Below are 16926 nucleotides of genomic sequence, written 5' to 3'. Positions count from 1 at the left end.
TCAAAGACCATAGCCATTAGACTCGTGGGCACAAGTTTGCTATAATAAATACGCTTGTTTTAGTAGACTGTCTGTTTCTGCATCGCTACAGTATCTTCAGCAGTCCCTGTTTTCAATCTGCGCTATCTTGTTTTCGGTTTCGTTATTTTTTCTTTTACTTTTTGGCGTCTGAATTGCCCGAGAGCAGGCGACACGTGTCCACGTGCTCCAGCGCGAGCGAGCTTAGCGAGCCACCATTCTAACTTGTGAAGCGTTCGGAAAAACAAGTCCGTGAAAGAAGACGTGCTGTGTTTCCACCTGCCTCATAAAACCTCTCCTCAACGGTTCCCGAGTGCGTGGTCTGGATGGCCACACAAGACCGAAAAGGACCGGGCACGACTCGACGCTCTACAACTGGTGACCACCACCGAGGCCACGTTGTCGTACCGCCACCATTACTTCGCACGGCAGGACTGCCACCTCCAGTGGAGGCCATGGTGCGCTGTTTCCGCGGCCAGTACTCCCATTCCATCCTTACTGCGCTTGCAACTACAGCTGAGCCTGTTCAGAAACACGACATGATACTTTCAAAGCTACCAAGATTCCGCTACAGGATCGATTGTGAAGCAACCTGGGACGAGAAGCTAGTGACACTCTGTCTCCCAATCCACTGCGCTTAACTGCTACTGCTCCAGGATCGTCTGGCGGCATCTTGGCATGCCTTTTGACGATACTTCCTCGTGCTGCGTGACCTCGCTTGAGGTGTTGTTCCTTCGCGTAGGTAACATGGACCACGGGATCATGCAGCAACGTCACCGCTCAAATACGCCGTCCTGGCTGGAGCAGCAAGGTCCCAGTGCATCTCTGTGTTGTTGCGCATAGTGAATGAACCTGTCCTGTACGGTGGCCAGGGAATGGCAACATCCACACTTTATTATATAATGTGGGATAAATAAACGCTTATTGATGTTATGTGTTGCCTTCCAGTTTCGTTGATGAGTAATAATCACCGATTCAGTCAAATATCATCAAACACTGGGATCATCTTCCAGATATGTAGTTGTTGAACTTTATACGCCACAGTTATGCGCCAAAACATTCTCTTCATGAAGGTGTTTAGGTTCGACTACTCATGATCTACGAAACATACGTCCTCAAGGTGTTTAGCGGTTGCTTTTTTCCTTAAATACTACGCCAGCTTTAAAGCTGGTCTCTCTGATTGGTTTCAATGAATATTTATACACCTCTTGAATGTAATGTCCCGATACTACTATATGAATATAAAAGACGCCGTAATGAAGGGCTACGAAAATTTCCACATTTCCACCACCTGAGCGTGTTAACGTGCACCTAAATCTAAGCACGATATATATATATATATATATATATATATATATATATATATATATATATATATATATATATATATATATATATATATACGCACAAGCAGGATGGTGTAAGAATAACTATTCATTGGAGCTAACTTGGGCCCGAAAAGTAAAGGAAAATGTAGCAGAGTTGATAACAGGCGACTCCGCAAAGAAATGAATCTCCGAGAAGACCTCGAGCGGTGCACCAATTCTTTCACGTCAAAATCCCGTGCCGAGGAGGCACGTGCTGTCACTTCCTTTTAAAGACGATAGTTTTTCTTGGGGATCTTCGCCGGAAAAATTTTGGTTATTCTGTCTGTTTTTATAATTGTCTGTTTGTCTGTTATAACGATACCTCACACGGCACCTTACGGACAACCCCATCCGCAGTGCCCCCCAATATTGCTCAAAGTTTAGCATTCATAGTTGTCATAGTTGTGCGGTTGTCAATTGAAAAAGGTAGATCCCACGGACAGTAGGAATGGATGATATGCGAAGCGCGAATGAAAAACGCTGATATGTCACTTTAAAATCAGCACAACGTTACGAGGTGGAGTTAAATGATGCCGTACATGACTTCCGTGTCAGGATTATATATGTTAGAATGTGTCGCTTACCTTCGTCATCTGTTCACGTAAGTGATACCAAATTTAGTATATGTGGAGCTAGCGAAATGGTCGCAAGCACATTATAAGCGTGGTATGTTGTCATGCTCTTACATTACATGCGTGTCAGGATTATATGTTTGCACAAGTTATATACTTCGTCATCTATTGACGTCACGTAACACCAAATATGGCATATGTGGAGCTAACAAAACCGCCGCGAGCGCATCATGAAGGGCCCAATATACGCCAATGTAGTGTAGACGCGCGCCCACGCTGGGCACAGCGGCGCTACGTTAGCAAAACGTGAGCACTTATAGTCTGAAGCCAGGCGCGACCAGCGCGACCAGCGTCCATCGGCGCGGCCTGACGGCAACCGGTGCGAAATGCGACAGGCTGCATTTCGAGCTGATGCGTCACCCAGACAACACTGCTTCTGCTTCTTTACGTGACAAATGGACGTGAGACGCGCTGAAACGCGCATGCTTCAAAGCAACGCAGTGCGGCGCGTGCCTGCGAGTATATGGCAGGACCGACGCCTGGCGTGGCAACGCCGGCGTGATGCGACGAAATGAAACTCCGGCGAGCAAGAGTGGAAACTTGGGCTAGTTGGTGCGTAGCCATATTGCAAGATGTTTCAGCGCGCGAACAATGGAAAAAGGACAGGGTAGACAGAAAGAGCGCTGACTTCTAACTAACTTTATTTGACAGAGTGCCAAGAATATATACTGCTAAAAAGGATGATAACAGAGCATGAAGGTAAAGGCACGCCTAATCTACACATCAGTAACAAACACGTGTGACAGGTCCTCTATTGCCTCAAAGCCCAGCTAGATAATCACGTTCAGCCTATGATAAAGCAATCGATGATGTGCTTACACATTTATCTCCTAGCAAGTGCATTTTTTCGGCTTCAATAATTTCTCGGGTAAGCTGATTCCTGTGCCTTGCCAATATTGAGCACTGATCAAAGAGAGGGGTGCACCCACAATCTCGGCAATGAATGCCAAGATGCCCTTGTACCACATTGTGCACATTGTTTCGGTGTTCTCGGAGGCGGTCATTTATGCACCTGCCGGTTTGCGCTACATCCCATGCGCAGTGGGAGTCGTTTACTTGATTCCACTGACGTGTTGGTGCATTTATTTCGGGCAAACCGGCAGGTGCATAAATGACCGCCTCCGAGAACACCGAAACAATGTGCACAATGTGGTACAAGGGCATCTTGGCATTCATTGCCGAGATTGTGGGTGCACCCCTCTCTTTGATCAGTGCTCAATATTGGCAAGGCACAGGGATCAGCTTACCCGAGAAATTATTGAAGCCGAAAAAATGCACTTGCTAGGAGATAAATGTGTAAGCACATCATCGATTGCTTTATCACAGGCTGAACGTGATTACCTAGCTGGGCTTTGAGGCAATAGAGAACCTGTCACACGTGTTTGTTACTGATGTGTAGATTAGGCGTGCCTTTACCTTCATGCTCTGTTATCATCCTTTTTAGCAGTATATATTCTTGGCACTCTGTCAAATAAAGTTAGTTGGAAGTCAGCGCTCTTTCTGTCTACCCTGTCCTTTTTTCATTGTTCGCGCGCTGAAACATCTTGCAATATGTCCGGCGAGCACGCGCACCGCGTCACGTCGAAATGTATTGGTGCCTTGACCGTGGCATGTAGTCATGTTCTCACATGACACGCATCTCATGATTATCATCTTTGACCAGTCAGATACTTTCGTCATCTATTGACGTCACGTAGTACCGGATTTGGTACATGTGAAGCTAGCGAAACGGCTGGGACCACATCATGAGCGTAACATGTATTCAAGTTGTTACATGACACGCATCTCATGTTTATCATGTTTGCACCTGTCACATGCATGCCTTCGTCATCCATTCACGCACCGTAACACCAAATTTGGTATATGTGGCGCTAGATAACGGCCGCGAACGCGTCATGAGCGTTGCACGTAGTCATGTTGTCTCTCATGATTATCCAGTTTTGCACCAGTCACATACCTTAGTCATCCATTCACGTGCCGTAATACTAAATATGGTATATGTGACGCAAGCGAAACGGCCGCGAGCGAATCATGAGTGTGGCATGTAGTCATGGTAATAGATGACACGCATATTATAATTTGTCATGTTAGGGTCTGTGATTGTGTTTGCAATGCAATCATGTCATACCATACCAGTTTTGCAACATGCCATGTGAACGAAACCACCGCAATAACTGCAGGACCATAAAAGTCATGACATTTATGACATACATGTCATGCTTTTCATGTTATGACTGGTCACACATGTTCTTCATACTGTCATGTTATGCCATACCAAGTTTGGTATCGATACCATTATTGAAACGGCCAGGAGAGCTAAAAGTCGTAGCCGGCTAGATAGACAGTTGGATAGATACGCTTAATGTCACCAAAGCTCGCTAAAAAATGCTTCGCATTTAAAAAGCGAATATTGCGCATATCTGAGGCGCCATAGCAACATATCTATGTTTTGCATGTCTGCCTTTATACTAGAAGAGGCACACGCAAGTACCTCGAAGGACTGTAGCGTTTAACGCGCTGCGCTGACAGTGCAACGCGATGCTGAAGAAGGTGTTTCCAACGCTTTACTACGACGGCACAGTGGTGGCACCTGCGCGTCGCTTTGCATACTACACATTATCACCTCCGTGACTGGCGCGCATCTTTCTCCGCGGTCGAGCACGGCTTCGTTTTCGTAGATAACTGCCAGATGGCACTCATGCCTAACGTGCCTAGATGCGTTTGCTCGCCTCCGTTAAACGCTCGAGGCACTCTAACGCAGCGCCTTCGAATACCATTCAGCGATTTTCTTGCGCAGAACGTTAAATAAACGTTTTGTTCACTCTCTCCAGACGCAACACTATCGTCATTCAACGACATTTACAGTGTAACATGTAGATTCGGGCCAATTTTTTCTTGTCTCATCATCGGGCCGCTGTTCTCTTGGGGGGCGCACGATCTAGCGCGCGTAGTTTGAATACTGCGTCTGTCTTGCTTCATTATCCCTCCTCCATGAACGCATCGTCCCGATGCGTAGAAGCAGTGTGGCCTACTGAATGCGTGGACTCCATTAGAGAAATAGGTATTCTTTAAGATTGGGTGTGTATAGTTTGATGTTCATTGCCTGTCATAGTATGGCTTCATTGTGATCACATGCACGATTTCTGTGGTTCTTCGGCGCCTTGATGAGCTCATTTGTCCTTTCGGTGACACCTCGTAGTTCAAGGAGCTGACGCGACGAAGGACTTGGTAAGGGCCGAAATAGCGGCACAGAAGCTTTTCGGAGAGGCCAGGCGTCCGCACAGAAGTCCAAATGTAAACTTGGTCGCCCGGTACGTAGTCGACTCCTCTTCGCGGAAGGTTGTAACGGTTTGCATCAATGCGTTGTTGATTTATGTGATGTCACGCCAACTGCCATGCTTCTTCGGCTAGCTTAATGAACTCGCTGATGTCAGGCTTGTGCTCAGTATTGTCGCTTACAGGCAGCATCGCATCTCTTGGTGTCTAGCTAGCTGGAATGGCGTCTAGCTAGCTGGATTAGACTAGCTGGAATGGCGTCACTTTAGTAGTGTCCTGCTCAGCAGTATTATAAGTGAAAATAGCGTAGGGCAGTATCTTGTCCCACGTACGACGCTCCAAGTCAACGTAAATGAACAACGTATCAGTAAGAGTTCTGTTGACTAACTCGGTTAGCCCATTCGTTTGGGGGGGGGGCGTTGTTTTCCTACGATGTGTGTGGGTAAGTTTCATAATAGACTGTGTCAGATCGGCTGTGAATGCAGTTGCTCGATCCATGATAACCACTTTTGGGGCACCATGGCGTAGTACAATGTTAGGGACAAAAAGTTCAGTGACTTCTATAGCCGTGCACCTAGTGAGAGAGGCTGTCTCGGCATACTGGGTTAAGTAGTCGTGTCGCCACTACTATCCATCGGTTTCCCACTGATGACGTGAGAAATGGACCAACTAGATTCATTCCTACTTGTTCAAACGGATATTCATCGTGTTATCTTGGTTCTGCAGGTTTCAATGGAGGCGTTTTGCGTATTTGGCGATCTCTAGATGTCCTCACATAATGCTGTACAGCATCCAGTAACTTTGGCCAGTAGTGCTTAGTGTGGTTGCGAGCCAATGTTCTACTCACTCCAAGGTGTCCTGCTGCTGGATCATCGTGGCAAGGTTCCAGGATATCGGGTCGCTAGGCCGAAGGAACGACGAGTAGGAATTTCTCCCTGCTGTGCTCGACGTTTCTCTTGCATAAAACGTTGTTTCTCATCATGTACGACGACACTCCCCGGACGAAAACTCGACAAACACGCACGGGTCGCCCTTCCAGATGCATGATCAGCTGAAGCAATGCCGCATCAAATCGTTGATATTGAGTCATGTCTGCGGTGCTGACGGCTCCAAGAAGCGGAAAGTCGTCTCCCTCTACCACAGGTGCAGATTCCACTGGTGCGCGCGACAGGCAATCAGTATCACTGTGCTCGTCACCCGACTTGTATACGACTGTTATGGTGTATTCTTGCAACCTGAAGCTCCATGTAGCAAGTCGCCCAGACGGGTCCTTTTGTACTCCGAGCCAGCACAGTGAGTGATGGTCGCTCACTGCTCTAAGTGGCCTACCGTATAAGTACGGTCGGAATTTTCGTATGGCCCATATTACCACCAGGCACTCTTTTTTCCTCACCGAATAATTCATTTCAGCTCTCGAAATAGTGCGACTAGCATATGCGACCATTCGTTCCTTTCCTTCTTGCAGCTGCACGAGGACGGCGCCTAGTCCGAAATTGCTTGCGTCCGTGTGCATCTCTGTTTCGGCTTCTTCGTGGAAATGTGAGGGGACGGGGTTGTTTAGGAATCACTGTCATAGCTCATTGACCGCGTCTTCGTGTTCGCTTGTCCAGGTGAAAGGCGTGTCTTCTTTCGTCAGTCGGGTTAGCGGTTCCTCAATCTTCAAAAGATCTTTGATGAATCTTCTGTAATAGGCACAAAGCCTTAAGAATTGTCTCACAGCCCTCTTATCCGTTGGTCTAGGAAACGTTTCTACAGCTGCTGTCTTTTCAGGGTCAGGTAGAATGCCTTCAGAGCTAACCAAATGACCGAGGAAAAGCAGTTCATGAAAACCAAAATGACACTTTTGGGGCTTCATCGTCATCCCTGCTGAACTAATCGCTTCGAGCACAGTCCGTAGTCGTTCCACGTCTGATCGAAGTAGGCCAAAAAATCACGACGTCACCGAGATAAACAAGGATAGCACTACCAAATTAACCCCGACAGCACAGTGTCCATCATCCGCTGAAATGTGGCGGGTGTGGAACACAGGCCGAATGGGAGTACCTTGAGCTCGTATAACCCATCAGGGGTGACGAAAGCAGGAGACAGCCGGAGAAACTCTATGCTCTGGTGGCAGGGAAATTCCAGCCGCTCCCCACGTAGACGACAGCTGGTGCGCTGATTAACTGGCGCGGGCTTGGTTTGTTCGACCGGTCGTGGTTCCGGGCTGCTTCCTCAAAGTCCATCTGGGTTGGGGATTATTACCCGGCTCCCCTACCAGAATTGTTATGCACAATCCAGATTGTGTTACAATAAATATTTATTGGGGCTAACTTGTGCCCACAAAGGGAAGGAAAATGTAGCAGCGTTTCTAACAGGTGATCCACAAAAGAAATTATGATGATGATGATGATGATGATGATGATCGTTGATACTTTGGCACACACCCACAAAGTGGCATCGGCCAAGAACCGGGCGGCAGGATCTTAACTAAAAGGCTACTGGTTTTTCAAACACAGCGTAATTTCGGGCTGAAAAAAATACAGAAAGAAAAGCCGAAAATCGAAAAAAGAGTATATCTGAGCAGGGAGCGATGCAGGCTATCAGATGCAATTTGAGACAGAGGTAATGGTGGGTCTACAATGATAAAGAAATCAATCTCCCAGAAGACCTCGCGCGGTGCACCACTTTCTTCTCGTCAAAATGCCGTGCTGAGGAGGCGCGCGCCATAACGGCCTTTTCTTGTCTCATCATCGGGCCGCTGGTCTCATGGAGGGTGCACGAACTAGCGCGCGTAGTGTGAAAGCTGCGTCTATCTTGCCTATATGTATAAAAATACATTCTATAAGTAAAAATTGTGAACAAGCAATAGTTCATGCATTTAGCTAAGATTTAATACATAGCGTAACATTCATGTCGCGAGTTTTTTTTTGTGTGTGTGTATCCTTGCATCATTGTGGATAGTGGGTGACCTGTACTCATGATGTTTTCGGAGGCGCACTGAGCTAGCCGTTGTTCCAAGTATCATATCTCGAAGCTGTCTGGAGGAAGGCATTCATAGGGGACGCGCACACCTTGGATGACAACTTAAGCAATCCAGGAGCACCTGAGTGGATTTTAAAAGAAGTGAGTGAGTGAAACAACTTTATTGACAATCCGGCATAAAGGGGGAAGGGGTAGGGGTATTAAAGCGAGACACTAGCGTGCTCGGACGTCCCAGAGCAGCAACCTACTCGCGTCAAATCCGTCGAGGCGCCGCTTTCGGCAACTGGCGTTCCAGGATGCTAAGCACGTGCTGGACCACGTCTCTTTGGTTGCCTGGCTCTTGGCTGATAATTTTGCTGCTTATGGCAGTTGGCATTACTTCTTGGTTACCCGGCGTTGGTGCACAGTCCCAGAGGAGGTGTCTCTGGGTGGCTCGTGCCTGCCGAGAGCAGAAGCGGTGTACCGCGAAGTGATGAGATAATCCTACACCGCCCCTCCTAGGCCGTCTACCGCGCGCGCTTTTTGCTGCTTCATTCTGACGAATTCTAAGCCATCGCACATGTGTTCTGGAACAGCGGCAGTCGTTGACGGAGATACTTTTAAAAGAAACAAACTGCGCCATATAGTCTCCTTATGACCTACTCATCCTTCTCCTAAAGCCTAAAGAATGGGCCCGCAACTTCTAGTAAGCATAGGATGTGCTGTTTGCTCAGGAAGTACGTCCATTCGATTCCTGCAGTATCGCCGTCAACGACTGCTGCTTTTCCAGAACACATGTGCGATGGCTTTGAATTCGTCAGAATGAAGCAGCAAAAAGCGCGCGCGGGAGACGGCCAAGGAGGGGCGGTGTAGGATTATCTCAGTATCACTTCGCGGTACACCGCTTCTGCTCTCGGCAGGCACGGCGTGGGCACCTTGGAATGCTGGTATATGTTGCTTCCTGGTGACATGCCGGGGCTGTTTGCGTGCAGCATGATCCCTCCAACAAACTATAAAGCCCCGAATGTGAGCTGGAATGCGAGATCATGCCGCAGAACTTGCAGAACCTCTTCTTGTTGTCTTGTTTTCGGTAAGAGATAACGCTGTAACGTATTTAAACGCCTCCAGCAGTGTTCAGGGCCGTCAGAAAGGGGGTAGAAGCTGAGTTCTACAATCTACGGATCATACAATACACTGCCGCAGGGAATACACGTGCTTCAGCGCCTTGCGATAATGCACTCAATTTCTTTCGTTCGTGTTTTTACTGAAAAAAAATTTATTATAGTATACACATGTGCATGGCTGTGTCACGACGGGTGTAGGTGAACGACATATGAATGTGTATAATTATGTGGATAAGTCTTCCACGTAGATTACGTGCCATGTTCCCGCCAAAAAACACGTATATCAGCTAGCCACATGGAAAGCCTGCCTAAGTATAGCCATGTATAGTGCTACTACTAAGCTTAGCATCACTGGCAAAAGCTTGGATACGACCGAAACATATATCTACGAAGAACATTAGCTCCGCTTATAGCTCCAAAGCGCCTGCGTGCTTTTAGATAAAGACTGCATGCTTTTAGATAAAGAACTCACTGCCAGGTGAGAATTTAGCTTTTAGCGATTTCACAAAGCTGGTAGGAGGTATACCCCTTTTTTCTGGTCTTTTACTAGTCGGACGTTGTGCTTCTGCTGAGTTTTTTTCAGCCATGCCAAAGACACACAAGAAAGCTTTCATTCGACTGTGCACTTTTCACTCACTAAGCTACACATACAAGGCAGAAATCGCACTCTGCTAACCATGTGGGACAAAGTACAACTACATAGCTCTGGGCAACTGTTTACGCCTTTGCGTCATAATAAACAATAGCATTTCCTACGTGAAACAATTTGCATTTATGAGAAAATGTATAGTACCTATAATGACGATGTTGCTGGCCGGAAAAGCTGTTGTGCCTGCCTATATTCAGTGCGTTTTCGCGCTTTGTATGCCTCTAATATACAATGCTTATATATATTATTTATGTTGCGCTAAAATAATAATTTGTTAAATGTGAATTTATTTCTTTATTTATTTATTAGCGGAGTAATCATTGCATTGAAGTGCACACAATTTTATTAGTTTTATCAGGTTGACAATTTTTATATGTTGACAATGCGGCTGCCACAGCCGCACTTTCATTAGAGGCAGCATTGTTTGAGGCCTCCATTTGCTGCATCATACCAGTGGTCATAATATTTGCAGCTCCCCAATAAACGCCGCATTTTAATGTTTTCGCGGTTTCGAGATGTTAATTCATAACAATTACATTACTGTTACAACACCATTTTCTAACAATGCTTGGGTATTAAGTTCAAATACTGCGCTTATTTCGAGAATGGTTTTGTGCAAGTACTCAAGGAATCATCACTGTCGTCGTAAAATTCTCATTATTCGCCGCCTGGCACACCGCTCTCAAATTACTCGTGAGTTACGCTTATCTGATTACTCGTTTCTTGGGCAATCACCCAGATTAGGTGAGAGTCATGCCTTTCGGTCATCATCACCACATACATCATCATCAAAGCGCTTACGCATATTTCTTTTTTTTTTGGAATGTTCACGGTGCTCGAGGGCAGCTAACCCGCGCTCACGAGAACTACCACGAGCGATCGTGAGCGAGCCATCGTCCCCAATCGAGGACCCCAGTTTCATTATCTAAACATGTCCACATAATTATATACGTATAAAATCAGATTAGTGGTCTATTCTAAGAATAAATTTGTTTATGTAAATATTTGTATGCATTACATTAAGCACCACACTTGCCTATAGGCTATCGGTAATCTTTCTGTTATACCTCCATCATTCTAAATCTGAACAGTAAATTTTAAAGCCACTCGATTCTTGGCCAATCCCCCACAGTGGGTATGCGCCACTAACAATAGGAGAACAAAAACAACAACAACATCTCAAAACGGTCGCTAGAAAACGCTCATTCGACAAGACCAGTGGTGGTACCACCATACGCAACTGGTCTTTGGCAATCATCAAGCACCAAGAACAGATGGCCACCCAACATGGACCTGCACCGGGTGGAAGCCACGCTCTCGATCGGCGTTCTCTGTCACGGCTTTCTTGGACAGCTCTACTGCAGCCTTCAAGGGACCTCTTGAAGCACCACGGCTGCCAGAGCCAGTACTTCCATACGATCCAAGCTGTATTTCTGGCAAGAATTGGTTTCCTTCTTGACAACCATGAGGTGGCTTTTACCAGCATGTCGCAAGAACATCGAGCCCCTCGGACGAGCAGATGGCTGCACTCGCCACCTCAGCAGCCTGCCTGCTGCTAGCAATGAGCGCTGGAAAGACTGTGCATTGAATTCCTTTTGATGTCCGCATGTCTGCGTGCTGCGTGACCCGATTCGGGGGGTTGTACACAGCGAAGAACTCCTGCATGGTGGGGCCACGCAGCCACAACCTCGCTGACATGACACGCCCGCAAAGGTTCAGTGGTTGAAGCGAGCGCTACTGCACTTCGCGGACATGCAAGTGACCATTATTCGCGGGCGTGGAACCACCGAATGTATGGGCCATAGTATGGCTTATGATGGTTATTTCGAATAAACGCTGATCAGCGTCATGCGTTGCCTCTTATTTTCCTCACTAAACGCGTCGTGAGAAAATAGGTACATTTGACCATAGAAGCATATTTGTCATGCATGTTTAACGCATTTAGTCGAAAGCTGTGTTATGCTGCTTAAAGTTTCCGCTGTACTCTTTACTGGAATTAGCTATAACGCACTGGCGATTTGAGTTAAAGCCCAGATGGCCACCGACACGAGATGTATTCCTAAACGCCAGGAACAAGCTCGCGCTGTAACCAAGCGCTCACACCTATTATATATATTGTAACGCACAGTTCAATGAACACTTTTAATAAACTGACGTAGGCAGGGTGAACATGTGCCCGAGAATAATAACACAGCTAGAACAGAATCTCCTAGCAGTCCCGACGATTCATTTCTGCTTCTTTTTCCACGTTCTTCTTTTTTTTCTACATGGGTCGCGCGCAGCTAGGCCACGCAGGCTCGTGTGCCGCAAACCGTCCGGAGGGCATAAATATCGGCTAGTGCGAGTAACCTGAAGTCACATTGTATCAATATGTACGGGCCCGTCGTCACTGTCGTATAAGCCGTCCATCATTTCGGGGTCTTTGGTTCGCAGGTATTTGTTGGTTCTCGTTCGTCCATAAACTGTTGGGGACATGCCAATAGTTTAGTGTTTTTTAGGCAGTGTGGAGGTTTAAAATAATGGAGATCTTATATTTCGAGTTCACAGAATACATAAGAAATTTTAGTATTTGATCTAATATATACGTTTAGTACAAACAAATAAAACGAAAATAGCTTTCTGTCTTATCGAGCAAACTTTTGTCTCCTTGAGTTTTAGTGAACAAGTAGTGAGTAGTGGTGCTTATGGAGTTACTTTTTTGCATATACCGATTCAAGTCGAGGATAGTTTTTCTGTAGGCCACAGTTGCATGTATCCACCATGTAGCAATGCACACAAATTAGGGCTAGCTTAAAGAGCTTCGCTGCTAAAGAAACATACAGTAGTGCTACTTGCACTCTTGGCTTTCGTTCTCAGCATTATCGTGGAGCACTTATGTCGAGTATTAAACACGCCGGATGTTCCCTTCATTTTCCTTCAATATAGGTGATAAAAACTGAATAGGATGCCGGGAAGGCACAATGCCGTGCTGGTTCATATACTGCTTGACACTGGCAGCCAAAGAAATTTATACAACATGATGTGTCCACGAGATTCGGTATACTTTCCGACGGCACAGATGAACTGTCTTTGCAAAAGTTTGGCATTTCCAAAAGTTGCCATTTCTACCTATACTGAGACATGCAAATCAAGCTCCAGAATCGCTACGATGAACACGAAATCATGTTGGATATTCCAGAAGTGCCAGATATGTAGAGTGATCACGCCAGCAATCGGGCAAGATCTTCTGATGCAGTTGCACGAACGCAAGATGACTGTGTCTGATGAACCACAACTCGGATATCGAATAACATATTTTGGTGCCGTGAAATTCAGAAGAAGACTGACGTATTGCACCGAAGATGGACCACCTGCGACGCAGCAGAGGCAAAGTGCGTCCTTCTGTTACTATTTTTTTATTTTCAGTAAGCACCAAATTCAAGGCAAATTTCATTGGTGAATAAGGCACCGATATTTGTCTCTGTAGGTTAGTTCATCAGAGACAACTGTCTTTTTATTTGTGATTAACGTGCGTGGGTATCCACCTTTAGTCAAAAAAGTGCGCGCGTGCTGCTCCTCTAGACCGGCCGTGGAGGTGGCTACCTACTACTACGACGACGACTACTACTGCACACATCGCGGACGCACGACGCACGGCTTAACGAGTTCGCCCCTAAACACTAGGAACACAAGGACGCACTTTGAGCACTATCTGAGCAGAAAAGGTTCCCACGTTAAACTGGCTAGGCGCAACCTTCTTGGTTATAGCAAGGTTTAGCGAGGGTTCGGGCGAAGTGCCATGAACTAGTGGCAGTGTTACGCCTAGGAGCAGTGGCGCCTTCGAGACCGTGTTGGCGTCTCGCCTTCGTAACAGCGGTGAAAAGTTGGAACTATACAAGAAGCGCACGCTGTAAAAGAGTGCGGCAGTGTCACGTCTCGTTTAGTCCTTGTCTGCCGAGCCGTATGACACCCCTATGACCATGTGTTCAGCATACAGTGGATGAGGTTTTCCTTCAATTTTCACCAGCTGAGTGGGTACTCTTAACATTCTCAGATTTATTAGGAGGTGTGAGAGGACGGTCCCCACAGAGTCCTTTTTGGGCCTAATTTAGGAGGGTCATGTTCAGCGTCCTGATTACCAATGTATGAGTGTCTATCAGTGAGAAATTGCATAGTGTATTTTACGACGTTTTAGCCGCAATGTACTTGTGTAAAGTGTGTAAAAATATTGTAATGGGTCACGTAATCAAGGCCCATTTTTGGTTCAAAGCGAGCACAACTTTGTAATTTTTGGGATGTGCGATCGGGTCGAGGATCTCACGATGGAACTAAAGCAAGACATCAAGTGAGGGCAAAACCCAAAGGTGGTGTCTGCATATGCATTTTCGGTATTCAGAAACTCGAACAATCTGTCGTGCACCATCGTCTCCATTATTTTTCCCACCCAAAAAGATAGATATACAATTAATTAATTATATTGATGTTTATTATTAATTTATTTGTTTCACTATTAACTTACTGACGAAGTGCAGGTTATACTGCAGTGCACGTGATTTTATTTGTGAAATGATCTCTTTACTACATGGTAAAATTCGGCTACGGCAGCCATGTTGTCGATAGAGTTCAGAATGGTTGAAGCCCGTGTTTTCCATTAGGTGCACGTTAAACCCAGGTGGTGGAAATTTCCGGAGGTTTCTACAGTAGGGCGCTTCTCATAATCCTTTCGTGGTTTTGAGACGTTGAACCCCAATATTAAAATTCTAGTTGCAAACATTTGCTTCAGTAATTGCAATCAAATAATGTCTTTATTTAAATCAAAGGTTTGGGTCATTTCTTAAGGAATCATCACCACAGTCATCCATCATTCATAATCGAGTGGCGCGAGCATTCATATCTTCGTCTTCTTCTCAATTTTTCACGGTGCACGAGGACAGGTAACCTGCGGTCACGAGGACTTCCACGAGCGATCGTGAGCGAGGCGTCGTTCCAAATCGAGGTTCTCGAAACCGTCGCTAGAAAGCGTTCATTCGACAAGACCAGTGGTGGTACCACATTGCACGACCGGTCTTTAGACATCACCAAGCATCAAGAGCAGATGGCCACCCAATTTGGAACTGCACGGGGTGGATTTCTACGCTCCACAATCCACGTCCATGATCGGCGACCTGTGCCGTGGCTTGCTGGGACAACGGTATTGCAGCCTTTAATGGACCTCTTGGAGCACCACTGCTGCCAGGGCCAGTACTTCTTTTCGATCCGCGCTGCATTCCAGGCAACGGTTGATGTTCTTCTTAACAACCATGGGGTAGCTTTTCCCAGCGTGTCACAAGAACACCGAGCGCGAAGTCACCTCGAACGAGCAGTTGCCTGCACTCGGCATCACAGCGGAATGCCTGCTGCTACTCATGGGTGCTGGGAAGGTGGTGCCTTGGAAGTCTTCTGAAGTCCTCATGTCTGCGTGCTGCGTGACCCGGTTACAGTAATTCCACACCGTGAAGAACACATACATGATGAATCCACGCAGCGAAACCGTGACCGACATGACACACTTGCGTCATCTCAGTGGTTTAAGCGATCTCCACTGTAATTCACCGACATGCAAGTTGCAGTAACTTGAGGGCGCGGATCTACGAAATGTACGGACATTAAAATAGCCTATTCAAGTTAATATGAATAAACGCGTATCAGCGTCATGCATTGCTTCTCTATTTCCTTACCATGCACGTCGTCGGACTGCGTACATTGTGACCATAGAAGCGTATTTTTCATGCATGTTTCGCGCGTTTAGTCGGAAGGTGGTTTACACTTTTTGGTGTTCACGTTGTAATTTTCAATGGAAATAGCTATAATGCACTGGGGGTTCGAGTAGGCCCTGACAGCCACACACGCATGGTGAATGACAAAACAGAGGCAAACTTGTGCTGTAACCAAGCGCTCGCACCCGTGTTATATCTACGTGCATGTCGTCATTGGCGTAGGTCTTTCATCGTTTCGGGGTGTTCGGTTCGCCGCCGTCTTTTCGCAGCCATTTTCGGGTCCTTGTTCATCAATTAACTCCAATGCAGACACACAGTAGGCAACTTACCAAGATTTGCGTGTTTTCAATTAGGTATTATGAAGGTTTAGAGTAATGAAGGTTAAATATTATAAATTTTAAACATGGCGTGAGATATTGTGGTACTCAATCGAATTCATATATCTATTTAAAACCCAAAACATGTTCTCTGTCTTTTTTGAGATAACTGTTGACTTCTTTATTTTCACTGAGTAGTGGAATTCGTTCAAATTTTGTTGGATATGCGACGAGGATAGTTTTTCGGTAGACAACAGAGGCACATATATACACCCGTTCTTTGTTGGTTCTTCGAGGACGCTTTGCTAAGCGCCAGATGCAGTGGACATCTGCCACGTTGGGTAAGAGAGCCCGAAGCTTTTCACTGCCTCATGGGCCTTCTAGGCAGCCTGAAGTTCATCTAGTGAAGAACTTCTTAGCACTTTGGTCCACTGTCCTTTCAGCCTAATGCGTAAAAATCAATTACGTCTAGCTGAAGCAGCTTCGCTATTAAAAAACATACACTAATGCTACTTTCATTTTCATGCAGCACTAATGACGACTATTTATTACGCGGGGTATGTGCGTCATCTTCATTAAATATAGGCGCACAGTTGCAGCATTATTTTTTTATTAAGGAAGAGCTCATGATATTCAAAAACTGAAGATGCCACCTGTGATGAAATTTTCAAATGTTTGTACGTATGTCCTGTTCTGGTTATATATAAAAGGTCAATGAACTTTGTATACGATTGCAAATACTCTTTCGAACAGCCTCCAAGACTTCTTACCCCTGGGTTTACGGCTAAATTCTGACGTGGTCCAGTAGTACTCTACGCTTACAATTTGTATTTTAGCCCAAGAAGAAGCTTACTTTAGAGCGAGT

General features: G+C 46.0%; 1 protein-coding gene across 1 annotated transcript in view; it reads left to right on the top strand.

The window, feature by feature from the left end:
• LOC142814405 (disintegrin and metalloproteinase domain-containing protein 10-like) overlaps positions 1-16926 on the top strand; it is a 53679-nt gene that overhangs the window by 176 nt on the left and 36577 nt on the right. The gene's annotated exons all lie outside the window — the stretch shown is intronic.

The sequence above is a fragment of the Rhipicephalus microplus genome, chromosome 4 (genome assembly GCF_043290135.1).
Source record: "Rhipicephalus microplus isolate Deutch F79 chromosome 4, USDA_Rmic, whole genome shotgun sequence".
NCBI lineage: Eukaryota > Metazoa > Arthropoda > Arachnida > Ixodida > Ixodidae > Rhipicephalus > Rhipicephalus microplus.
The sequence above is the reverse complement of the archived record's forward strand: the minus strand, read 5'-3'. Positions and strand labels throughout refer to the sequence as shown.